The 25895-nt window shown below is 45.0% G+C and overlaps 1 protein-coding gene and 1 long non-coding RNA gene across 48 annotated transcripts in view; one reads left to right on the forward strand and one right to left on the reverse strand.

Moving 5' to 3' along the window:
- NRXN3 (neurexin 3) overlaps nt 1–25895 on the reverse strand; it is a 1517918-nt gene that overhangs the window by 860260 nt on the left and 631763 nt on the right. The gene's annotated exons all lie outside the window — the stretch shown is intronic.
- Nucleotides 12823–21247, forward strand: LOC123370332. The gene is made up of 3 exons (XR_006579380.1): nt 12823–12923; nt 13193–13338; nt 21053–21247. It is a non-coding gene; the product is annotated as an uncharacterized LOC123370332 (long non-coding RNA).

A 25895-nucleotide genomic window follows, 5' to 3' on the forward strand; every position in this document is an offset into this window, starting at 1 on the left:
CCTTCCTCTTCAGAAACCTATACATTGCCAAACACACAAGTGCAGTCCATGGAGAGGAGAGGTCTGCATTCCATGACAGGCAACAGGTACCAAGCTGGAGAAAATCCTCTTGCCTTCCCCACAAACTCCTCAGTCTGCTCAACTGATTATATACAGGTCCTCTTCAGGTGGAATGGTGAGTTTCAGTTTCTAAATGGATTTAAGGACTAGCCCCTTTTTGGAGTACACTGAAGTAATCTAGTGGTGACAAAATCATAGATCATTTTAGCAAGGGCTGTATCTGACAGAACAGGTCACAACCTCCTGACCAGACACATGGAAAATTAAGCAGTCCTGGTCACTACTTCTATTTGGTTAGGTAAAAGGAGCTGAGAATCTAACCCTATCCATAAGTGGCAAGCTTTGTAACAAATGAGGATCAAACCAGGGGAAGTGATATAACATCCGCCAAATCATCCGGTTACTTCCCCCAACCAACCATAGCATTATCTAGATTGAGTCTCAGCAAACTCGCTCTCATCCATTCTGCAATCTCACCAGACACTAGAAAAGATGCTCCTTTGCACTCTCTGGCCTAGAGAAAATGCTGAGAGCCCTTTGGCTTAGATTTTCTCTCTAACTCTCCTAGAAGTCTTACATACACATTGACTAAGCAGTGATACAACAGAATATTGTGGTACTCCACATTAGAGAGCCACTGGGGCAGAATAGCATCTGTCCACTTTTGCCCTCTGAAATGTCTTGGTGAGAAAGGAGCAAAGCCACCAAGGAGCAGCCTTATCCACTCTTATCAGAGAGTACTCCAAGGAACTGAAAGCAAAATATATGGATAGCTGTTGAGTCAAAGGGATTTAAGCACCCAACCCACACCAACGTTGTTGGATAATATTCACTGCATTTCCCACCGCTCTCAAAGACACACAGAGAAATTCTTCAGAAACAGCCAGTAATAGACTAAAGATTTGATATAGAATAGTTAAAAGTCAAACAGTCACTGGATACACTTCAAACAGTGGCTTTCAATCTATGGGCTATTATTGGCCTGCAGTGCTACTTCTATTTCAAGGGAAAGGAAGGATGCCTGTAAGGTTAAGTAAGGCAGTGGGGACTCGGGAGATCTGCGTTCTGCCAAACATTCACTGTATGACCTTGGGGAAAACACAATTTCTCCCCTGACGTTCCTCAGTCTATTAAAATGGGACAATATCATCTACTTTATAGGATAAGGGGCTAAATTCATGGGTGGCAGGTGTCATAGGTCAGGAGAGGCTAAGCCTCCCCAAACAGCCCGGTGTGGCCACGCCCATGCTCTGTCCCGAGGCCCTGCTCCCGCCTCCTGCTCTTCCTCCATGGCCCCGCCCATGCTGCTTCTCTTCCTGCTATTGCTCAGCCTCTCCCCTGAAGGCAGCTGGGGTTGGGGTGGGACTTGAGGCAGCAGGGGCAGGACTCCTCTAGCCATGGTGGGGAGCTCAGGGCTCTGGCAGAAGGAGGGTGGAAGAGGCAGGGCCAAGGGCTAGCTTCCCTGAATGGGCTAAATTCATTAATGTTTGTGAGGCACTTGGATACTATGCTGATGGACACCATAGCGAAGCCTGTCATAACTGTAAAACAAGGCAAAAAACACATGCAATTGAAACATAAGCCCTCCCCCCCAATTCTGAAAGTTTCAGTTCATGCATCGATTTGAGCAGTGATCCTTCCTGCAGGCCTCTGCCTGTTTAGATTGCTGAGCAAAACTAAAGTCTGTTGACAAGTCAGGTTATTCTTTGTAAATGTAGGTCAAATCAAACGTGTGGATGACACCAAAATTGCAGGGAGTAGCAAAAACGCAAGGAGACAGAACCAAACTGCAAGGTAGCCTGGACAGATTCGTGCAGTGGGGGTGTCAAGCATGTCTTGTCTAAGTTACATCCCCCTTTGGATTTTCTGCCCCTCTGATTTATCATCCACAGCAAATCTGACGGTGGTTGAATTTATATCAAAGAAACACCTAACAGAACCTAAGACAAAAAGTTCTTGCTCAGTAACCCAAAGAAGCAGAGGCTGGTATGTATGTGTGGCTTGAGGAGGTGGGTTGGGAAGCAGAGCTCCAGCAAACCCATATGGGGGAAGCTTTGCTTCAAGATTAAATGTGCAATGGAAACTTTCTATGACCACAGGATAGCTTTGATTCAGTTGTGTATGCTGTGACAGAGGCAACCCCTTGGAATGTTTGGAAGCACACCCTGCACCACCAGCAGTCCACAACCCTCAGTTTGAGAGCTATTGTTCTGTATGAGCTGGGTTCCAGAGACAGGAAGGCAAGCAACAGAGATTCTCCATTTTGACAATTCATGGAGCCAAATGCATTTCCTGTGTAACACTACTGAGACATACATAGAAAGAGCCAAAAGAAAGTAAGGATTTATTTTTGCTGGCGTACATGGCTTGGTCTTATTTTCATTTTCCCATACTACAACAAGCTACATGGTGAACATATTCACCTGGATCTAGTGGAGGTGAGATACAATACGGTTCTTTTCAGCCCATTCCATGCTCCCCACAACAGTCAAAAATCACACTCTTTCCTTCTACCTTCCTCTAGAGCAGAGGTGGGCAAACTACGGCCTGTGGGCCACATCCGGCCTGCGGGACCATCCTGCCCGGCAGGCTTGCCCCCGGCCCCTCCCGGGCTGTCCCCTTCCCCCGCAGCCTCAGCTTGCTCGCTCCACTGCCAGCGCAATGCTCTGGGCGGTGGGGCTGTGAGCTCCTGGGGCAGCGCAGCTGCAGAGCCCGGCCTGACCCAGTGCTCTGTGCTGCGTAGTGGCGGCAGCACGGCTATAGCACCGCCAGCTACCAGTGCTCCAGGTAGCATGGTAAGGGGGCAGGAAGCGGGGGGGTTGGATAGAGGGGCAGGGGAGTTCAGGGTGCTGGTCAGGGGGCGGGGGTGTGGATAGGGGTCGGGGTGGACACAGGGGGTTGAATGGGAGCAGGTGTCCCAGAGGGACAGTCAGGAAGGAGGGGGGGTTGGATGGGGCGGCAGGGGGCAGTCAGGGGCAGGGGTTCCGGGGGTGGTCAGGGGAGAGGGAGAAGGGGTGGCTGGATGGGGCAGGAGTCCCGGGGGGGGGTTAGGAATGAAAGGAGGGGTTGGATGGGGTGGCAGAGGTCTGGGGGCGGTCAGGGGACAGGGAGCGAGGGTGTGTGGATGGGGCAGGAGTCCCAGGGGGGCCGTCAGGGAACGGGGTGGTTGTATGGGGCAGGAGACCTGGGATGGCAGATAGCGGGGGGGGGGGGGCGGGCCACGCCCTCCTCCCCTAACCAGCCCTCCATACAATTTACAAAACCCAATGTGGCCCTCATGCCAAAAAATTTGCCTGCCCCTGCTCTAGGGTGTATTTAAAGTTGGGAGTAATCACCTAGAAGTGTTGTGTCTTTCTGAAAATATACCCTGCTTTTACAAAGGACACTGAAAGGACATTTACAGTGCCTTACTGGTGGGAAAACACTGCCTATACTTTTTGAGGTCTATGGTTTATCAGTTACTTTGCTGCCCAGTAGATCTGGAATTAGCAGTAATTTCCCCCTTTGATTATGTTATTTTTCACAAGACCACACTTAATAGAGGACTAGGACTGAGTCCTGCTTACCTCATGGTTTAACTGCCTAGGGAAGACAATCCTATAGACCGATAACCATAGCCAGAGCAATGCACAGTCCAACATACAAAAAAAAAAGTGACAGCTTGAATTTTTGCTTTACACTTGGATTTTCACAGTTAAAAATTGTAGCAATAATCATCACCAGGTCACATGTTAAATGTAATCAGTGACCGACTGGGTTAAGAGCCTTCGGCTTTGCCAGACAATGATTAACTACCAGGAAATGTCCCTTACATGAAATCTGTGCAGAAAGATGGGATAGAAGCCTTACCCAACACAACCAGCTCTTTTGAGGCCCCATTCATTTTCATATACCTGTCATTCCTCTGATGACCTAAGTTAGATGCTCCTTCCAGATCAGGACAGAGGTGGTAGCAATGAGTAGTGTCAAGGGGAGAAGGGAAGAGAATCACCTTACCTGATTCAGAGGCATCCTCCACTGCGTCATGGTTATTTTACATGGGGCTGTTCAATTATAAACTTGGGCATATGGAGCATCAACTGAACAGAAACCTACTTTATGTACTTATGTCCATGTCCCCCAACAAGGATGGGAAATGTGGGAGACAAGGCACAGAATGTCTTACCAGAATGTAGCAACCAAGGGAGAACCTGTTCAGCTGAAATAGGTGGGACAAAGAAGTTGGGATGCTTCTAGGAAGCCATGCCCATAGATATCCACAGCAAACCATCTTTATCTTACCAAGACAGGATCCGTCTAGTCGTGTTGACGTGCCTGGAAAAACTATAGGCATTTCAACAGCCTTAAAGCTGCTGGAGAGCCTGACCACATTTTTAAATTTAAAAAAGAAAACACTCAGGCTATGTGACATGAAAGATAAATTAATTCACAGTACCACAGGCTGCATCACTTAGACGAAGGAATTTTCTAACCACCTGTTTATGAGCAAAACCCAGTCATAAAAACAGCTGTAAACAGCAGACAGGAGTGAACAACAACAACAATTTTCCATCCCTTTCCACACATATAATAGCATTTAAATCATGTAGCATCACAGAAGAATTGTATAGAGCTGATTGTAATTGACAATAATTACCCGTATGCATTTCTCCACTACATTGTGTTGTGCTGTAAACCTGATTGTATTAAAAGTAAACAGTGTTTTTGAAACCCCAAAGCAATAGGAAGCCAATTCCTCCCTGATCCCCTTAACTTTCTTACTCCACTCCCCACCCTCTTAAATTTCTATACATGCAGAGAAAATAACCCCCAAGAGTTTTAAAAACTTAAACACACACTTCAAACCCCAATGCAGACATTGAAATATCACAATAAAAATGGTTTAAGTTCTTTTTGGTGAAATGGGTTCAGACTCAGAGGGGAAATGAGAGATGAGTAGGTAAAGGATGTTTATGTGCTTATGGATGACACACAATTAAACCATCTGGGACTATGCGGGTAGCCAAATATCTTACAGATACCCCTCTCACCTGAAAAGCTTTGAAAAATCTCAGGGGCTGTTGTTAGTGGATTTGATGCCCAGACGATTCTTCCCTATTGTGTATATATTGGCATCAGGAAAACATAAGGGAGGAATGAAACCGAACCATGATAAAGGTATATTTCAGAGGGGACACCCATATAGAGAAGTGTGCAAGGACCACTTAACTACACAGTGGTGTCCTTAGCAAGATGTTGCCCTTGAATAACTGATCCTTGGATGCTTCACATCAGCCACGCATGATCCTTGCACTTCTGGTTGGTGGGGTCTGGAGGAGAGAGCAGCTCTGCAGTCAAATGTCCCATTAGTTATATAGAGACCCAAGTGTTGGAAAATGCGTCCAGTTCAATTACACACCAATCACTTATTAAGCATGGGATTCAACACAATGTGAGACAAAGAGATAGGTGACTGAGATGGGCAACTATCCTGAACAGCAGCTAAAAGTGGGAATCTAGGCATTAAAGTTCACAGGGATAAACTGTGACCCAAATCTGGAAGTCACTGTAATGAAGTGTCACTTATTAAACATGGAAGGTGTATAATAAATAAAATAGATTAGACCCCCCGTGTCCACTCAAGAATACAAAACCTGGAACACTCCCCTATCCCCTGATCCTTCATAAAAAGAAATCCAAATAAGAAGTGCTGAAGTGAAGTGAATCCATTTTTTTTTCAGCTGAAAGCAAAATGATTAGCTAAAACACTTTTGAAAAACCTTAGCCCTAAAAAAAATCCCTAAAGCCCAACAGATGATCCCCAGGTAACTAGATTCCAATTAGCTGTCACTACTTGCAATTAAGTGCAATACCTTGACTTTACTAGAGGCATGAGGGGGGAGTATGGAAGTTTTTAGAGGTATGTGATCAGAGTTGTATACTGCCTATGGGTAAAAATAATTTATTGGGTGGGTTTTTTTTAATCTGCCTGCTGTCCTGGGTTCCATGATCTCTCTGCATTGCTTTACCCTGAGCCCATTAGTGTATCTTAGTACCTTTCGGGGACTTATTTCAAGAGGTAACACAATACTACATAGTAATCTCCCCTCCCACCAATGAAATAGTTTATTGGGTTGCAGCAGGGATGCCCCAGATCCCTAAATGGCCCCCTCAAAGATTGAACTCACAACCCTGGCTTTAACAGGCCAATGCTCAAACCACTAAGTTATCCCTCCCCCTGCAAGACATGTTGTGTGTGGACACAAGACAGTTTCTGCCAAAAATCAGAAAAGTTATACTACTGCAACTTTCCTATGTGCTCACATTCTCCAGTGTCGTCAAAGTTTGTCCTCCAAGACAAATTCACGACCTACCATCCTATACACACCTTTACAGAATGTTGTTGCTTTTGAGGAAAAGTCACATTCCCCATGTGCTAATGTACATGTCACAACTAAGAACTGCCTGCACTCTATATGTATTTTGGTTCACTTTTAATGTGAAATATCAAAATCAGGGCTGTCTAGCCAACACTGAGACTGGGGCAGACCTAAATTTATCATCAGACAGTGTGATAACTCTACTGTGCTCCTCACTTACTGCATGAACTAGGGTTCATGAAATGAGCTAAATCAGATGCATTGTAGTCCCTGCTGTCAAAGTAGATGTTTTCAGGGTAGGGTTTCTGTGTCTTTGTTTTAAACAATAGTCAGTTTGCACACCTACTGCACTGTCTATTCAGGAATCTCAGAAGGTTACACAAAGAAACCTACACAAAACCATTTGAAGATAGGTGTTCCTTCCATTTAATTGCTGGAAAAGTGAACAAGAGATGTTAACAGACAAATTTTCAAATGTGGCCCCAAATTTTGGATGGCTGGAATTCGGGGTGCCTGTCTTGAAATGAAAAGAGCTTGAACTTCAGAGGTGATGAGCATCTGCAGCTTCCCTTGACTTAACTCAAGTTCTGGGTGCTCAGTACCTCTGAAAAACACACCCTTGAGGTTTAAAATTGGGACATACAAAATTAGAGGCCACTTCTCATAATCATGGCCAAACTGTTCAAAGTCACTCACAGCAAGTCAGTGGTCGAGAATGGATTTAAAACCAAGGAGTTCTGACTCCCACTCTCCTACTCTAACTACTAGATGAAAGCCCTCCCTCAGAACTAAAACCATATAAGAAATAAAAACCTAAACAAATCTACTTTTTTCAGAATTCCTTAGCAATGATTTTATACAAAAATTTATTTTTTAAATGAAATGTAAAATATAATCAAATATATTGGGTAGGCTGGTGGTTTGGGGGCAGCATCTCATGCTACCACTAGACCTTGTGTACTTCCAGCTTTTGCAGATGTATGTAGATGTCAAGATGTGAAAATATGGAGCCAAAACCACCGCAGTATAAGACCAATGTTGTCCCAGGGAGGAGCTTTACTCACTGTCTCTTCTAACTGCAGTGGAAAAGAGGAATGTGCAGATCTATGCTCTGCATATAAAAGATAAGATGCAGGATTTCAAGCTGGCAAAAATTCAAGGAGGGTCTGAGACAGGGTACGTTGTCCACTTTGTAGGGAGTGTGTTGCTATATTTGGGGGTTTTAAAATTAGAACCATAGATATGGGTCATATTAAAATGTATTAATGGGTGGTGGCTGGAAGAAGGCCTCTGGGATACAGGAGCAACATGAAGGTAATTTGGGGAATTTTAGCTATGAGTTTCCAGGTTGCAAACATTTGTCTTTTCATATATTTCACCTTCCCTTAGAGTATCCTAGCTATAGACAAACAAACTCTATCGGAAAATAGAGGAAATAAGAGGATTGTAGGAGATATAAGTGATATGTCTTTATGAACTTAATTATATTTGAATCCCCATTATTTGTCTAATTTAGAATGCAACTGCATTTAGAAAGCGTTGAGATAATGCTTTTCCCAATGTGTTCTGAAAACACAACGTAAAGTCCAAACTCACCCCTTTCCTGGGACTTAGCTACATTGACCAAGAAATCAACAATAGGGACACAAAATTTTGCTCCAATTCTTTTCCTAGGGTTCCCACTTCAGGACTGCTCTGCCTTACTTTAGCTCCATTCTCTCAAGGGAAAGCAAGCCACCTGCCTCAATGAATCAGCAGAATACCTGTAACTATTTTCCAGTAGGATCAATGCCAGCTAACAGGGTTGGGATGGTGTGTTTCAAGCTAACATTGACATTATGTTACAGGCTTTTCCTCTATATGATGGGCACAAATTATTAAAATGCTAACAATCTGGACAGATACATCTTTCTTCATAGGAACAGAATGTTTCCTGACTTGATCTGCTTTACAAACAACAAGTTACACAATTGGACAGGCCATCAATCCATGCAGAAGTATGGCAGTATTCGTCACAGTGTTCGTCAATCGTGTATTACTCAGAACACTTCAGGGGGCACTACATAAAGAGGAACTGAAATGCTTTGAAGAAAAGTAACAAAAAATTAGATCTTACCTCATTAAAGCATATGTGGGCTTCAACATTATAATATATATATTAAAACAAAAAGGGTTCCAATTAATTTCCTCCTCCACTTATTTACCAAGAACCAAAATGTATTCATAGTACTTTGCACTCTGTAGACCATCTTGCAGCATTTCACATGCCTTAATGACAGCTATTATCATCATTCTTATGCACAATAGGGAAACTGAGATACAGAGAATATCTGTGACCTAGCTGAGGCTATAAAGAACCAAGAAAACAGATATGAGTAGACCTGACTCCTGATCTCTTACTCTAACTATTAGACAACCAGGGCCGGCTCTACTGTTTTCGCTGCCCCAAGCAGCGCACCGAATTGCCGCCGCGGACGGCGGGGGCAGTCCATGTGCTGTTAGGGTGGCTTGCACGTTTCCGCGGCGGCTGCAATTCGGCGGCAGCTTCTGTCTTCAGACGGAAGACAGAAGCTGCACTGCCGCGGACAGCTGAACATAGAAGTTGCTGCAGAATTGCTGCCGCTGAGGAAACGCACGAGTGGCCCTAATGGCACACAGACTGCTCCCGCCGTCTGCGGCGGCAATTCGGTGCACTGCTTGGGGGCAAAAACACAGGGACTGCCTGGAGCCGGCCCTGTAGACAACTCTTTGTCAAGTGTGGATTCTATGTTTCTTCAGAAAGAGTGGACGACGTTACAGCTACCTAAAATCTACTTTGGGTGTTGGTTTTATCTGCTTTTTCAGGAAACACACAGTAACCCAAGGGCCATCAAACAGATCTTGGCTGGCAAAAGACTTTTCAGTTAATTTGTAAGATTGCCTGGGCTGTGGAGCAGCACAACTAGGAAGTTTACTACAGTACTTGCATAGCTTTACAAAGAGACTGAATGAGTATAGTATAGTAGAAAGACACAGCACCTAATTTTCAACTTTTCCACTCTCCAAGTGGGGAGGGAAAGAGGTGGTCTGCCAGAGAGGTGCAAAGAGGCCTTTTTATAATTAAGAAGCAGGCCCAGAGAATGGTAAGTGATAATTAGGGTTAACTAGAGCCAAACAAAATATCGGTTTTCACAAACTGTTTGAATGCTGAGAAGGAGGGAGCTTGGTGTTTGCTAATGAGAAAGCCTAAGGGGCAGAATCAGGTGTGGATGGAGGAGACAAATGTATCAGTGAGGAGAAAAGCCGGAGTGGAGGGGAAGGAGTAGGGAGAAGAGAGGAAGACAGATATAGAATGGGATGGAGACTGCAGGCAAGGAAGAAAAGCTTCACTTTCATGTGAAAGATGAGAACGCAATGATGAGATCTGGGAGTAGGGAGAGACTTGGTCTGAGCAACTAGAAGGCAGCAGCATTTTGGATGCGTGGAAGGGAACGGAGACGAGAAGAAGAATGTAGAGTAGTCAAATATTGACAGTTATCACAAAATGGAGTCTTGGCAACAGGGAGAGAAAGCAAGGGGCAGGAATAAGGAACGTGTTTTGAAGAAGGAGCAGCAGGATGTGGTAAGGACCTGGATGTGAGGAGAGAGGGGACTAGAGAAATCAAGGGTATGTCAATGTTGTGAGCCTCAGTGACAGGGAAGATGATGGCAATACCAATAGTGATAAAGAAGAGGGGGTGAGAGAAGATTTTCAGAGAGCTTAATTTTCAGCTTGAAGGTGGTGATAAGACATGTAACAGGTGATGGTGGAGATGCTGACTGGAGAGGGACATATCAGTTTTCTATGGGGAGTGGGGAAACAGAGCAGAGAGACATTTACTGAAGTCACAGGATCAAATGAGATCATCTAGGCATGGAGTGTAGAGGAAAAACAGGTGGCGAAGAGGAGAGAATGATCAGCCATTTCAGCAGCAGCAGATAGATCAAGGAGAGTAAGAGGCAGGGCATTTGACATTGTAGTAGGTGGTTGGCAACTTCTCACAAGCATGGTTTCATTGAAGCTGAGGTGTCAAAAGAGAGCTGGAAGGGGGAATATTTAGGCAATGGGAACAGACCACTCACTCCATGAATAAAATACAAAGCTGAGGTATACAGAGTGATAAAGAATAAGGTGGTATCAGGGACTGTTTATTTTAGGTAGGTAAGTAGTGTCTTTGAAAGTAGGGGAAGGAGCTGAGAGAGAGGTGGAGGATAAGGTAAAGAGAAGGGATTTCAGAAGAAGTGAAGGAAGGAGGTGGAAGGTGATAGGATCAAGAGAACAGAATTAATAGAGAAGGGAAACTTCACATTTCCTCAGAGATAGTGTAAATGTTGCCTTTGAAGAAGACAGCAAGATCTTGAGCAGAGGAAGGAGAAACCTTCAGTGGAAGATTTAAGGACAGAATCAGATGCAGAATTATTTAAACAAGGGAATAGAGTGAAGAGAAGAAAGAACAAGTTTGTTGTCGAGAAAGTCTACAGAGGAGCAAGGCTTTCCAGAGTGATGCTCCCAGAAAGGAGGAGGCATATGAGAACACACAGCTAGGGCTGAGGATGAAGACAGAGAAGGCAATGAGGACACTGACTATTCGGATAAGGATAGCATTGCAGAAAGACACAGAGAAAAGGAGGACAGAGAAGGTAAGAATGAGTCAAGAACAGTGAAAAATGAGAAAGGTTGAGAGACTGGAGCTTGTAGAAAGGGTTGAGTGTGTGTGATGCTGAAGGGCGAAATATGGTGAACAGAGAGCAGGAAACCAGCTGGAAAAATCAGAAAACAGGAGTCATGATAAAGGCCAGGTAAAGTGAGTGACCAAGCCAGTGGACAAACAAGTCCATCTATTGTTAAGAACTAAAACCAATCGTGAGAAATATGCTCTGAGGTGTAAGGCGTCACAAAGGTGGAAGATGAAGTTTCCCCAGATCAGGGTGGAGGGTTATAAAAACAGGAAGGATACAAAGGCATCAAAGTCAGAAGAGAAGGAAAGGGGGAACTAAAGAAAGGAGAAAAACAATGAGGAGTCCGGTGGCACCTTAAAGACAAACAGATTTATTTGGGCATAAGCTTTCGTGGCTGTCTGAATAAGTGGGTTTTTTACTCACAAAAGCTTATGCCCAAATAAATCTGTTAGTCTTTAAAGTGCCACCGGACTCCTCGTTGTTTTTGTGGATACAGACTAGCACAGCTACCCCTCTGATACTTGGTACCAAAGAAAGGTGAGAAGAGAGAGAAAAATCACATGGAATGAACTTCAAAAAGAGAGAATGGTATGAGAGGAAGGAGGTGGGGAGAGGGAAGGGAAGAACCTGCAAAACCTATAGAATTTGGGGAATGGGAGGTGGAAATGCATGTGTCTTCATGTGTGTTTGTATACCACCCACCACAACAGGCTCCTGATCCTGACTGGGCTGTCTGGGTATTACTGTAATATAAATATCAAATAAAATATTATTATTAGCAAAAGGAAGATGTGCAGAAAACGAGTATGGAGATTATGGTACATTCAAAACAGTGGGAGGAAGCAGGAAGAAGAGCAATGTGGCTGACATGTAAATGGCCATCAGCAGGGCAGGATCCAGGCACCAGCCAACCAAGCACGTGCTTGAGGCGGCACCTTGGGGCGAGGCGGTGCTTGGATGGGGTGGGGGTTTGGGCAGCGCGGCGCTCGGGGGGGGGGGGGGCTTGGGCGGCGCGGAGCTCGGCAGGGCAGGGGCTTGGGCGGCGCAGCGCTTGGGGGGGTTGGCGGTGTGGTGCTCGGAGGGAGCGGGGGGCTTGAGCGGCGCGGTGCTCGGGGAGACGGGGGGCTTGGGCGGCGCGGTGCTTACAGGGGGGTTCGGCGGCGCAGAGCTCGTGGGAGGGGTGTTATGGTGGGGCGGCGCTCTTTTTTTTCGCATGGGGTGGCAAAAACGTTAGAGCCGGCCCTGGCCATCAGTATTGCAAGGCAGATTAAATCACAGGTCACTAACCACCGACGTGGCAGAGAACGTCCAGGAAACATTCAGGAAGGAGATGGTCAATGCTTTGGAGGATGTTCAGGCAGTACAATGTATGGTGTACACAGCAGTGGAAAGGAAGAGTTCACAAGAACCAAAGGAAGACTAAGGAAGGGTATAAGTATGGAGACGTAAAGGCCAGTGTATCTGGAACATCTGTGGAAAGAGTAGAGAAGCCCAACCTTCAGCTTGGTTCTGCAAATGGCTGCTAGCCAACAGCTCCCTTAGGCACTGCTCTTCAAAGCCATAACCTTAAATGGGCTGCTTTCCAGAGGGGCTGGTAGCTCCCAAAGATGGGAGCTGCTGGAATGTATAGTTCCACCAGTGTCAGAAGGTGGAGACACTGTAAGAGAGGATCACATAGGAAGGTGGCAGTTGGTTGTCCTGTAGAGTTCTGTTGAAGGGCTGTCAGTTAGAGAAGCAAAGATCTGACTGCATCATAATTCCACCCAGCACTTCTACAGGTCTTTCCACCTTCAACGTACAAAGCAGGTGAGAACTGCCTCATTCAGCCACATCCTAGGGAACTAGGCAAGCACACCCTACTGCAAACTCCACTAGAATCCTTCACCTGGGGTCTACTAGTTTCCACTGGTGGACCAGTAGCCCCAAGGAACCAGCGGCCTACTATTAGACCTACTATTCTGTTCCAAACCTTAGTTGGCTAGCAAAGTGAGGCCTAGCATTCAACTCAATGGCACTTCTGTTTGTCTGTCTGTAACATAATAACTTTTGAAGACCAATCAATTGTGACATTCCAGGGAATGTTTTAGGCACCAATGGGAAAACTAGAATACTGGAAAAGCCTGATTTCCACACAGTGCCAATTTGGAGCTGCAGGCAGAGGACTATGAGATCAGAAGTAACTCAGCCAGACATCACTCACTCCCTCCAGTAGAAACTGCAGGTCAGTACTGAGATGGTCTGACAGAGTTGGGGGGCATGTGGGTTCAGGACTGGAACAGCAGGGGCTGCTTCATATCAGGAGCTTTACTGGCTGAGTAGGAATGAGGCTGGAGATCTGTACTGTGAGTCCTACTATATCCTGCCTGGTTTAGGCAAGATCATTTACATTGCCTAGTCAAAACTTCCACCTAGTACACTTGACTTCCAAGGCTAAAGAGCTTGGACTGCTTGGATTTGCAACATGAAAAGTGTAAACAGGTGTAAAGTGGAATGGTTTAAAGACAAATGAAAATGTTAGCAGGAGAGTAAAATGTGAAGTTAGTGTATGGGATTGGCTGAAATAAAAAAGATTACAATGGTGGGGACACCACAGAGGATAAAGATATGATAGGATCCCAAAGAAAATCATACAAACACAACCCAGGTCAGTCAGACCTGGAGGCTGACCACCGACTAGATGGTGGGACCTTGTACACCGGGCCATAACAAGTTTGGACTTAATGGAGGAACAAGCCATGGACAGGAATGAATTGCAACTCTGTACCATTCCCCATGTCTGTCTTGATGAGAAGAAGAAGAAGTCAAAACTGCTTTGGTTCATCTAAACAGTGCCCATTTGTTGCTGCAGGAAGAGAGATTCTTCTGCTTGCAACACCAAATGATCACTGTCAAGAGGAGAGATAAGCAAGGCAGACAGCAGACTTAGGGTTACTTGGGGGAGTGCAAGGTGATTGGCTGAGTTACCTCTGATGTTAGAATGCTCCTCTGCCTGCCCCTCCAAGCCAAGCACTGTCAAGAGGACAGATGACCAAAGCAGGCAGTCAGATAAGGTTAGCGGTTAAGTTACCAAAGGGAGCAAGTAATGACTGGCTAAGTTACCTCTGATGTCACAATGCTATTGTTCAGGCTTCTCTACCTGCATTACCAAATGGGCACTGTCAGTGGGAAGAGAAGAGGAGGAACAGCTTACATAACTTAACAATACAACTGAGGTTTAGTGGCAGTATCCTGTAAAATTGCTATAGGTTCAGGAATAGTGACTGTGTTTCTGTCCCTCCCACCACCTGCTAGCTTGGCTACACAAAACAACAAAGTCTGTGATCTCCTAGCTGCCTATTGGTACCACTAAATAGCAAATACAAGTTTAAGATGGAATTTCCACTGGAGTTATCCTCCCCCAAGGTGCTCAGGTAATAAAGTAATAGGGACCATAGACAACCAGACAGATTTTGCAAATGGGGCAAGTAATGTCCAGAGAAATGACTTGTCCAAGGCCACCAGAGGAGTCAGTGTCAGAACAGGTACTAGAACAGGGGACATCTTGGCCATCAGTTCTGACATCTCTCTCTCACAGAAATCAAAAGGAAGGTACTTAGTGAATGAAGAATGGGGTATTTTCAAGCCAATAAAATTGCACCTGAAGCAACAGCTCTGACCAACGTACCCAGGATTGTAGCAGTGGGGAGCTCATCCAGTCAGGAATGGAAACATAGAAGACAGGGCTAAAGAGATGTGCAGAAATGCAGAGAAGAGGAGTGGCTAAGAGGACTGAGCAAGAGAACCTGTCATCAATAAGTCATTTGTACAGCAGTGACAAGAAGTTACCATCTGAGAGCTGTTGAGTGGCTTAGATTAAATGAGTTGGTGTGTCTCAAACTAGTAATCTGTACTAAAAATATTAAAAGTTCCCACTACCAAAGAAAAAAAAATCAATTACTTGTCACCAGGGTGCTGAAAGTGGAAAGCTCCCATATGGCACAACTATAACCAAGCTAAACGGGACATAAAACCCACACTGGACTCCAAATGCTCCTAGAGAGAAATTGCAAACAACAAGAAAAAATGGAAGCATAAAATAAAGTTATTAAAAATCTGACAGTACTTTAGTGAGAGAACAGGCTGGGCCTAAAGGCCCAATTGATGAAAAAGGCTGTGTGTCACTTCACAGAGTCCAGCATTTTGACCTTTATTTTCAATGTTACGCATTAAAAAAACTGGCATGTGTCAATTTTTCTTTGGGGAATTTGGATGGAGGCGGGTTTTTTCTCTCTTCATTTTTTACTCAATCTCTGGCTCATTAACATGTGGCCACATCACCAGAACCAAAAATGGTCCCCATCCTAGCAGCCTCAGAGAGACAGCAAGGACTGAATGGTGGGTAGGGACTGATTTCCCCTCTCACCTCTACAACTGACCCATCCAAGTCAGGATGAAGGCACATTGACAGGGCAGCAGGGGGAAGCTTGTCCTGCTGTCACACGTGATGTACTCAGGGCCGAGTACCCTAGGCGAAACTTCCACCTTGCACCCCCCACGGCAGCTAACCCCGCCCCCCCCCACGGCAGCTAACTCAGCCCCCCACCCGGGGAACCCTCCCCCCGCAGCAGCTACCCCCCCCGACCACGACAGCTAACCCCTCTCCCCCCCCGTCCCCCCACGGCAACTAACCCCGCCCAGGGAGACTCCCCCTGTCCCCCCACGGCAGCTAACTCTACCTGGGGAGACTTCCTCCCTCTTCCCCCCCTGCCACGGCAGCTAACCCTGCCTGGGGAGACCTCCCTCCCCGCCACAGCAGCTAACCCTGCCTGGGGAGACCTCCCCCCGCGGAAGCTAACCCTGCCTGGGTAGCCCGCCCCAGCTCACCTCAGCTCCGCCTCCTCCACTGAGCACGCCGGCGCTGCTCTAATTCTCCTCCCCGCCCAGGCTTGCGGTGCTGATTGGAGGAGACTTAGAGCTGGGCTGTGTGCTCAGCGGAGGAGGCAGAGTGGAGGTGAGCTGGGGCAGGGAGCTGTTCTCCTCTGCGCCCCCTCCCCCGTTACTGCGGGCAGCCCTCCCCGCACGCCCCCCCACCCAGCTCACCTCCACTCCACCTCCTCACCTGAGGGGACTTTTAGGCACCCCCAACCACTAGGTGCCCTAGGTGGCCGCCTAGTTTGCCTAAATGGTTGCACCGGCCCTGGATGTACTTGTTCTGTGGATATGCAGAAGGTTTCAGGATTGGGAGCTGTCAATCCTTCACCTTTGATCAAAGCTATATAAGAATCTCATTAAAGAAAAATTAAATAAACAGAAAAAGAGAATTTGGTTTTACACGGTGCCCTCAGACCTGAGTTATATGGCAAAGTGCTTTATACTGACCTACTCACCAGCAGTGCAGAGATTGAAACTGTATTCTGTCCTCAGCGACTGCACACATCCAGCCTTGGACATCAGAGCCTATTTTACTCAAACAGGGAGTGTCGGTGAGACCACTGAAGTTTTTTCACTTTTCTTCTGGATATGGACATTCCAGCCCTGGATATAGACTCTAGGACCAAGTCTAGGACATGCATGCAAGATATTAAAGCCCAGAGCTGAGCCCCACCAAGTTATGCTGATGAGTGGGATTTTTTCTTTAACATGGAAAGCAGCCGATTCAATTTCTGGCACAGGAGGGACTTTGTTTTAATTTGTATATGTAAATGCAACTGTTTCTCAGCTGGTTGTTCTATGGGTAATGTATACAGAGGCATGGTAATTGCAGATATTATAAACCTGCTGCTATCAAACAACTGCGTTTTTCTTTCTGCGTTATTTATTCCAAAATTACTAGCTAAAAATAAAACCGTTTTTATTTCCTGTGACCTAAAATACTGCAGGTGGATTTCAGAAAATGAGTAACTAACAGCACTTGTAAGAGCTGGAGTTAGTTGACAGGTGCTGTACAAGCTTCTGTATACTCAGCGCTGCCTGTCCTGACCTATAGCACCCCCTCTTATTGCTGTCTTGGATCCTTTACACAATGCAGCTCTAGTTTCATCTAAAGCAACTCTTGCTAAATGCTCATTTCACTTGTGACGTAAGCAATGTTTCAACTTCCAATGTGTATTCTAACACTAAGCTACCCTTCTCTCATTCATCCACCACAGAACTTATATCAAAGACTGTATTTTACACAGTCTATGGAGAGGATTTCAGTTGTTCCCCATGTTAGTATACAGAGGGCCCTGGCAGAATGACACTGCATTCTCAGCACTGACATTTATGGCTATACAGTTAAAGTTATATGAAATTTAGAAGCTACTGGATCCGGGGGTTTAGACTGAATTGTCTGCTCAGACTTGTGAGAAAGGCTGCAAATGTCCTCAGACATACAATTCATGCTGCTAGACTACAACAAGCTCAAATGAGTACATATCCAGTTTGGCGGGAAAGGAAACCCCACAGGTAGGCTTGGAAGGATTAAATTTTTATTGGTAAATGCTGGTAAACATCAATTTTACCATACATACAAACCAATGGAAAAATATTTCCTTTGATAATAATAGAAATTTACAGATAGGCAATGTAAGAAAAATGCTGCTTGAGAACTTAAAGTTTGATTTAAGGATATTAACTTTATATATTTTAACATGTGGTATTTACAAATTGTGTTTTAATGGTTATAAAGCTTTAACATTTTACAACTCATTGTCTATGGTCATTAAATAATTATTGCCGGACCCCTTATTGTCTGATCCCCCATAAATTCTCATAACAGTGAAAATTTAAATGGATAAAATAGAAAAAAAGCTTCAAAATAATGTCATGTCAAAATCATAAAAATTGAATTCTGCCAAGCCTACTTGTACTTCCAAATGGTAGTACAAAAGTACTTTGTACTTCCAAATGGAACTAAGTGTTCTTAACTCCCATGCATAATGTGGTTTTGGCCTCTGCTGTGAGAGGTCTCACAAAAAGCTCCTGTCTTCACATGATTTTGGGGGGACGGGAGATAGAAAGATTCCTACACACAATTTCATGTAGCTTAAGGGAACATGCACTCAGCTGCAAACCAAGAGACCATGATTTCTAGTCTCATCTGTTCTACTGACAATATTTCTATGCCCTTCATAACCCTTATTATTAATCAAGGTCCCATACCTTAGGGGAAGTAACTATCATTCATCCATTTTACACATAAAATAATGAGAGTTTACACAAGGTCATTTCAGGGAGAGCCAGGAATGAATTCATAGATTTTAAAACCAGAAGGAACCATTATGATTATCTAGTCTGACCTCCTGCATAACGAAGTCCAAATAACCTCTCTTAGTAATTACTGAATCAAACCCATAACTTTTGTCTGAGCGACAGCGTAGCTTTTAGAAAGACATCTAGTCTTGATTTAAAGTCTTCAAGTGATGGAGAATCCACCACATGCCTAGGTAAACTGTTCCAATGTTGAATTTCCCACAGGATTGAAAATGTGTACCTTATTTTTAGTCTCAATTTATCTAGCTTCAGCTTCCAGTCATTAGATATCATTATGTCTTTGTCTACTACATTAAAGAGCTGAAATCGCTTCCCCATGTAGGTACTTGTACATGATCAAGTCACCACTTAACCTTCTTTTGGATAAACTAATGGAATGAGCTTCTTTCATCTATCACTATAAGGCATATTTTCCAGACCTCAAATCACTCTGGTTACTCTTTTCTGATCCCTTTCCAATTTTTCCACATTCTTTCTGAAGCGTATATACAAGAACTGGACACTGTCTCACTAATGTCATTTACAAATATACTACCACCTCCCTGCTCCTGCTTTATATCCTCCTGCATATACACCCAAGGGTCACATTAGCCCTCTGAGCCACAGCATTATACCGAGAGTTCATGTTCAAATGGTGATCCTCTATCACCCCTACATCCTGTTCAGAGTCACTGCTTACCAGGATACAGTCCCCCCAGTTTATAAGTATGACTTACATTCTTTGCTCCTAGATGCATCTCTGTGTTAAAAATGCCTGCTATTCAAATGAGCCCACCACACCAAGAAGTCCAGGTTGGTCTGCATAACTGATGTGTCCCCATCATTATTTAATCACATCCCAAAATTCTGTCATTTTTACATTCTGTATTTCAAAATAGCACTCTGGAACACCCATATTCACCACTGTGATATGATTGTGAGATGTTCAGTACAAAGTGTGTCTTGTGAGGTATCATTTGAGAAGTCATGAGCTGTTGAACATTATTATCTTGTTTAATAATGTGTGTTATCATTGTATGGGAAGTTATGAAGTATTGCTATAGGTTTGGTACTGAAATATGTGGTAAGTGAGAAATGCTCACAGCTAGCCTTTCAGTGGCAACGAAGGAACAACTGACAAGACAGATTTACATCAGGACCAGCCAGACATGTTGATGGCACGTACACAGTGAGGGCTGCCTAACCCCCACGTCACAGTAAAGATCTTTCTAGAACCCGGACAGAAGGTATAAGTGAAGGTCGATGACATCACCACTTGGCCTTCCTCCTCCCTCAGCTCAACACCTGAGAGATTGTCTGGAAGAAAAAGACTTTGAACTGGGGAGATTGGTTCCAGGATGAGAAGGAAAGACAGCCTGTGTATTAAGAACTGTGAGCTGCCTGTAACATCTGTCAGGGTGAGAAACTGCTTGATTAAAATCTTGCTTAGTCTGTAGAATTTAGTCCATGATTTTATTTTTATTTCTTATGCAACCAACTTTGATCTCTGTGCCTACCACTTATAATCACTTAAAATCTATCTTTCTGTAGTTAATAAATCTGTTTTAGATCTTATCTAAAACAGTGTGCTTTTGGTTGAAGTGCTTGGAGAATCTCAGCCAAGGTTAACAAGGGCTGTTGCACATTCACTACCCTTTGTTGGAGTGGCAAACTAATTAATGAGCTTGCACTGTCCAGGGGAGTCTTGAGCAGTGTAAGATGGCATATTTCTGGGGTGCAAGGCTGGGGGGCTGAGGTGATTTGCTGGTGCCTTTCTCTGTATATAATTCATGAGTGGTTTAGAGAACCTTCATGCAATTTAGCTGGGTGTGGGTCTCCACATGGTGATGGCTGAATGATCACAGTGCCTGGAGGGATTTGCTGCTTGCCACTGGCATAGCATTGTAAGAGACAGCCCGAGCTGGAGAGTTAAGGAGGAACAGTGGTCCCATAGTTCCAAATTGTACCCCAGGGATCCCGTCGTACTCATCCATAATTTTTAACCAGCAATTATTTTATGTTTTCTTCCAGATCACTGATAAAATTATTGAATAGCATTAGGCTGAGAAAAGAGCCATGAGAGATCCCACTCAAAACACATCCATTCATGTCAATTCCCCATTTAAAATTAAGTTTTGAGATCTATCAGTTACTGAATTTTAATCCACTTAATAGGGGCTGCACTGATTTTGTATAGTGCTCATTTGTTATATATTGTTTTTTCCCCTCACCAGGAATACGTCCCAGTTCTCTAATATAACAGACCTAAATTTCATTTACTCAGCCACCTTGCCTTTCAGAAGGAACATGACAGATTATGTGCTTGTTAACCTACACTAACTATGTGCTCTGTGTCACCCACTAGTGGCTACACCATATTGTGATGGTCTATACTATTATGGGCACCACTTTTACAAGACTATGATAAATATTGCATAAAGTATGTTTTGTGAGGTATCATTTGAAAACTCATAATCTACTGAATATTACTGTCCTGGTAAAATACGTGTATCAACATTGTATGTAATATTATATGTTTCTACTGTATAACATTGCTGTCACATGTTCCAGAGTTAGAAAGGCAGGCTCAAATCAGTTTTTTGAGACAAAGACACACTGGCACCCCAGCCAGGATCAACAAAGTCAAGTGGGCTATCACTTATTTAAGCAGCCATTCTCCAGCAATGGGAAGGTGTAAATGAGAAATTTATGTTTCATCACAGGGATGGTTCAACCCTCACGTTCATAAGAGACAACCTGTCACCTGCATCCCAGCGGGGCCTAATCCTCAAAAAGGGGAGGATGATATAAGAATGAGGGACCATGGCGTCCAATTCACCTCTCCTCCTCCCATCTCTTTGCTCATGACATTAATGACTCTCAAAGAACTGAACTAAGGGGAAGGGGTCCCAAGTTGAAAGGAGACCAAACCTGTGAAATTTCAACAATGTATGTTGAGACAAAATCTTTGCTTTTACGTTCACTTAGCTTGTTAAATTATATATTAGCTTGTGTATTACTCTTTTATTTTCTTTTGTAATCAATTGTGACTTTTATGCATCACTTGTAATCACTTAAAATCTATCTTTCTGTAGTTAATAAATTTATCTTATTGTTTTATTCTTAACCAGTGTGTTTGGATTAGAGTGTGTGGGAAACTCCATTTAGGATAACAAGGCTGGTTTACATATCATTTTCCTTTGATGAAATGATAAAACTTTCTGAGAGTTTGCATTGTTCAGTAGTGTGCTGGACAGTACAAGACACACATTTCTGGGAGAACAAGGCTGGGACTAAGAATTTGTGACTATTGCCCTGCAGTTTAATTCATGCATGACTGGTCAGAGTGCTCATGTATTTAGCTGGGAGTGGATTTGCATGCTGAATGTGGTGCGAGCAGGCCAGTAATGGATGTTCTGGCAGCAAAGCAGTGTAAAAAGCACTGCATGGTAGAGAATTAAGGGGACACGGCTGTTCAGTGGTCCAGATTGTACCCTGAGTGATGTAACACATATACGGTGGTTTTATGATAGCATCCATTCTAAGAGACCTTTTTCTGGAGCTCAGTTGCTCATGCTTTCCTAACCAGACACATCAGGTTCATTCCCTGCAGATAACCCAAACTGTAGTATTGTTATATTTGGCTATGCAGGCTATCGCCAACAGACAACACTCTGCTACCAGAAAAAGATCCCAAGAATCCCGATTCCCAGTATCTCATTGCTGTCTCATAGTTATGTAACAGGCAAAGTGTACGTTGTGTCTTCCTCTATGCACTGGTTCACACAGAGGATACGATTATGCTTCCATCCCCATCAGTGATTCCTACAATTGAAGCGGAAGAGGTCTGTGTTAAGACTATGAGCACTGAGCTCAAACCCTCCTGATAACCCAGCATGGAGTGGGGGTGGGGAAGAAATATACAAGTAGATATGTTAATGTAGGGACCTGACATAATTGCTAGAAAGATGCTTTATTGCAAAACATTGCATTTAGAAGTGAATTTAGATGTTAATATTTGTTTTACTGTTGCACTGTTAGTATTTGTATTTTGGTTCCTGGAAGCTGTTTTTTAAAGACTAGGATGTGGCACTTTATTGTAGCACGTGTTTGACACAGCAACCTGTGGGAGAGGGGCCACATGCACATGAGTCAGGAGTTCGCAACACTGGGTTAGAATGACAGCTCCCCACTCACCAGGCATTAGGAAAGGCTAAGCAGAGTCCCCTCTGAGTAGCAAACAGGGAGGTCTACATTTGTGTCTTTTTATATTTAAGAATGAAATCTGAACTTAAGATGATCTCACACAAGTTGGGGGTGGGAGGCTTCCCCTTAGACATGAAAAAAATCAAGATTGGCAAAAAATGGATTTTGTATTATGTCTCATATTTACACCAATTTCATGATTTTTAGAGGTCTGCCTCATGATTTTTGAAGATTTGGAGTTAGTATTAGTGGGCACCATTCAGAGCTCCCAGGTTCTCTGTGTCTCCTTGCAAGGCCATGAGAGCTGTCACACAGATCAGACCCAAGATCCCTCTAGTGCAGCATCCTGTCTCCAACAGTGGCCAGCACCAGTTGCTTTGGAGAAAGATTAAAAAAATATGGAGAGGGAAATTACTGCAAAAGACACCCTTAGAGGCAGTTTATTGCAAATCCTCATCAGTCATATCTGTATCCTACCTATTATAACTGCAAATATTTTATTGTTCAGCTAAATATCTATTTCTTTTTAAAATTGTGCTAAGTTCTTGCCTCAGTGTTTCACTGCAGAGAGTTCCACCAGCATTGTGTAAGAAATATTTCCATTTGAGGAGTGACAATGATGTGTTCTGCTCCTCAAACACTCCAACTTCTCTCCTGATCCTCCCTTCTTCTGTCGCCCCTCTCTGTCCTTGGCCTGCACCCAGGGCCGGCTCTAGACATTTTGCCGCCCCAAGCACGGCTTCATGCCGCAGGGGGGCGCTCTGCCGCTCGCCGGTCCCACGGCTCTGGTGGACCTCCCGCAGGCTCCACCGCCTGCGGGAGGTCACCAGAGCCGCCTGCCGCCCTCCCGGCGACCGGCAGAGCGCCCTCCCCCGCGGCATGCTGCCCCAAGCACACACTTGGCGTGCTGGGGCCTGGAGCCGCCCCTGCCTGCACCGTTCTCAACCCAAACAAATATTACTTCCTTTGAGTCCTTTTACCCCTACTCACAAATCCACACTCTACTCAACAACTCCCTCCTAGGGAAGAAGAAGGGAGAATGTGCTGATGCTACTCAGGACGTGGAGGCTAGTGGGCAAATAGGAGCCCCTCCCATGCTGTCTCAGTCTCTCCTGTCCACTTGCCTGTCCCACTGTGTAGCATGGAGGGGCATAGTGAGGAAAAAGTCAAGGCTGCCTTGCCGTATGCTCAGCAGCCCAAAGGGGAAGTACTGCTCCCTCACTGGATGCAATAAGAACAAGGAAAATACATGAGTGTCTCCTCAACTGAGTGATCCTTGGAAGGTAGGACCATTTGAGGAGAGCTCTTATACAGGTTCAGTGTTGGGAAAAGGAGGCATGGAGCTTTGCAGCATGCAGCAAGTCCCAGGTGATTAGGTTCTTCTTAGTGTTTCTTGAACTGTGGGTCGGGACCCAAAACTGGGTCACCAGAATGTTTTAAAGGGTCGCATGGCAGTTCCTGTCCCACAGGGCTGGCTAGGCTCACCTCCCTGTTCCAGGCACTGAAACCTTTGGGGTCCCGGTGCCACTCAGGTTTGGCCCAGCCAGCATGATGAGTGAGTGGCATTGCAACCCCATGTAGCCAGGGTCATAACTCCACTCTCACAAATTTGGTCTAGTCAGGGGGGCGGGGCCAAACCCGAGCAGCACTGCAGTCCCAGAGGTTGCAACTCCCAAAGTAGACAGCCAAGCTGAGCCACCTCCACAGCACAGGAGTTGCCACTGTGGGGTGAATGCTGGGCAGGACCCAATCCCCTTAGCGGGGAGGACCTGACTGAAACACCCCAGGGCCTTAACCCCCAGACTATTCACTGGGTTGCGACAGGCCATAAACATTTACAAATGGATCCTGAGCCCCAAAAGGTTGAAAACCACTGTTCTAACAGACTCAGTGACACTGTTCTCTGCTGAGTAAAACTGCCATATCAGGTAGAGTGGACAGCACTGATGAGATTCATTGGGGAAGAACTGGGGGGGCCTAGAGCATTCTGAACAGAAGAGGAATAACACTCCAGAGAGTGATTTTACATGATTTGGGGGAAAAAATATCAAAAATCAAAAGCTTCCTGCTAGAACACACATTGCCCATCAAGCATCTTGGGTTATCAACAGATCCTCAGTATTGTGTGACAGGAAAAGGCAACGTGGACTAGTGCTTAGAGCAAAGGACTAGTCAGGTGGCCTGGTTCTACTCCCACTTCTACCACTGGACTACTTTGTTACCCTGGGCAAGTCACTTTCCCTGTGAAGAAAAACTCTGAGGAGCTCAAAAGTTGTCTCTTTCACCAACAGAAGGTGGCCCAATAAAAGATATTACCTCCCCGCCATTTCTCTTACTTCCCCTCTGTGTTATACAGTTCTATCCCAGCCCTCCCAGCAGTATACACGGTATAGTGACACTTACCCACTTTTTGTATTATTAGGGCAAATTTCTGCAAAGGTTTATTTAATAACACACAATTAGAGAGTCCAACTCACTCAAACACAGCCACAAGACTTAATGTAAGAAAAATAAAGCTGCCTAACTCTCTACTGACAAGAAACAGCAGTACCAAAAGTTCCACTTAGCCCTGGTCTACACTAGGACTTTAATTCGAATTTATCAGCGTTAATTCGAACTAACCGCTCAACCGTCCACACCAGGAAGCCATTTAATTCGAACTAGAGGGCTCTTTAGTTCGAATTTGGTACTCCACCCCGGCAGGTGGAGTAACGCTAAATTCGCACTTGCTAGCTCGAATTAGGCTTGGTGTGGATGCTAATCGAACTTAGCAGCTCCGGGAGCTATCCCACAGTTCACCACTCTGTTGACGCTCTGGACAGCATTCCGAGCTTGGATTCTCTGGCCAGCCACACAGGAAATGACCCGCGAAAATTTGAATTCATTTTCCTGTCTGGGCGGTTTGAATCTGACGTTCTGGTTGCACATCGGGGCGAGCTCCGCAGCACCTGCAACGATGCAGAGCTCTCCAGCAGAGGAGTCCGGGCAATCCCAGAATAGAAAGAGGTCCCCAGCATGGACTGACCGGGAAGTCCAGGATCTGATCGCTGTGTGGGGCGAGGAGTCTGTGCTCTCGGAGCTGCGCTCCAACAAGCGGAACGCGAAGACCTTCGAGAAGGTCTCTAAAGCCATGAAAGACAAAGGATACAGCCGGGATGCGATGCAGTGCCGCGTGAAAGTGAAGGACCTAAGACAAGGGTATCAAAAAGTCAGAGCGGCAAACGGACGCTCCGGAGCCCAGCCCCAGACATGCCGCTTCTACGAGGCACTGCATGCCATTCTAGGTGGGTCTGCCACCAGTGCCCCACCAGTGACGGTGGACTCCGAGGACGGAATAGTGTACCGGGACAGTTCCCCCTC

This window comes from Mauremys mutica, chromosome 4 (genome assembly GCF_020497125.1).
Source record: "Mauremys mutica isolate MM-2020 ecotype Southern chromosome 4, ASM2049712v1, whole genome shotgun sequence".
In the NCBI taxonomy this organism is placed as follows: Eukaryota; Metazoa; Chordata; order Testudines; family Geoemydidae; genus Mauremys; species Mauremys mutica.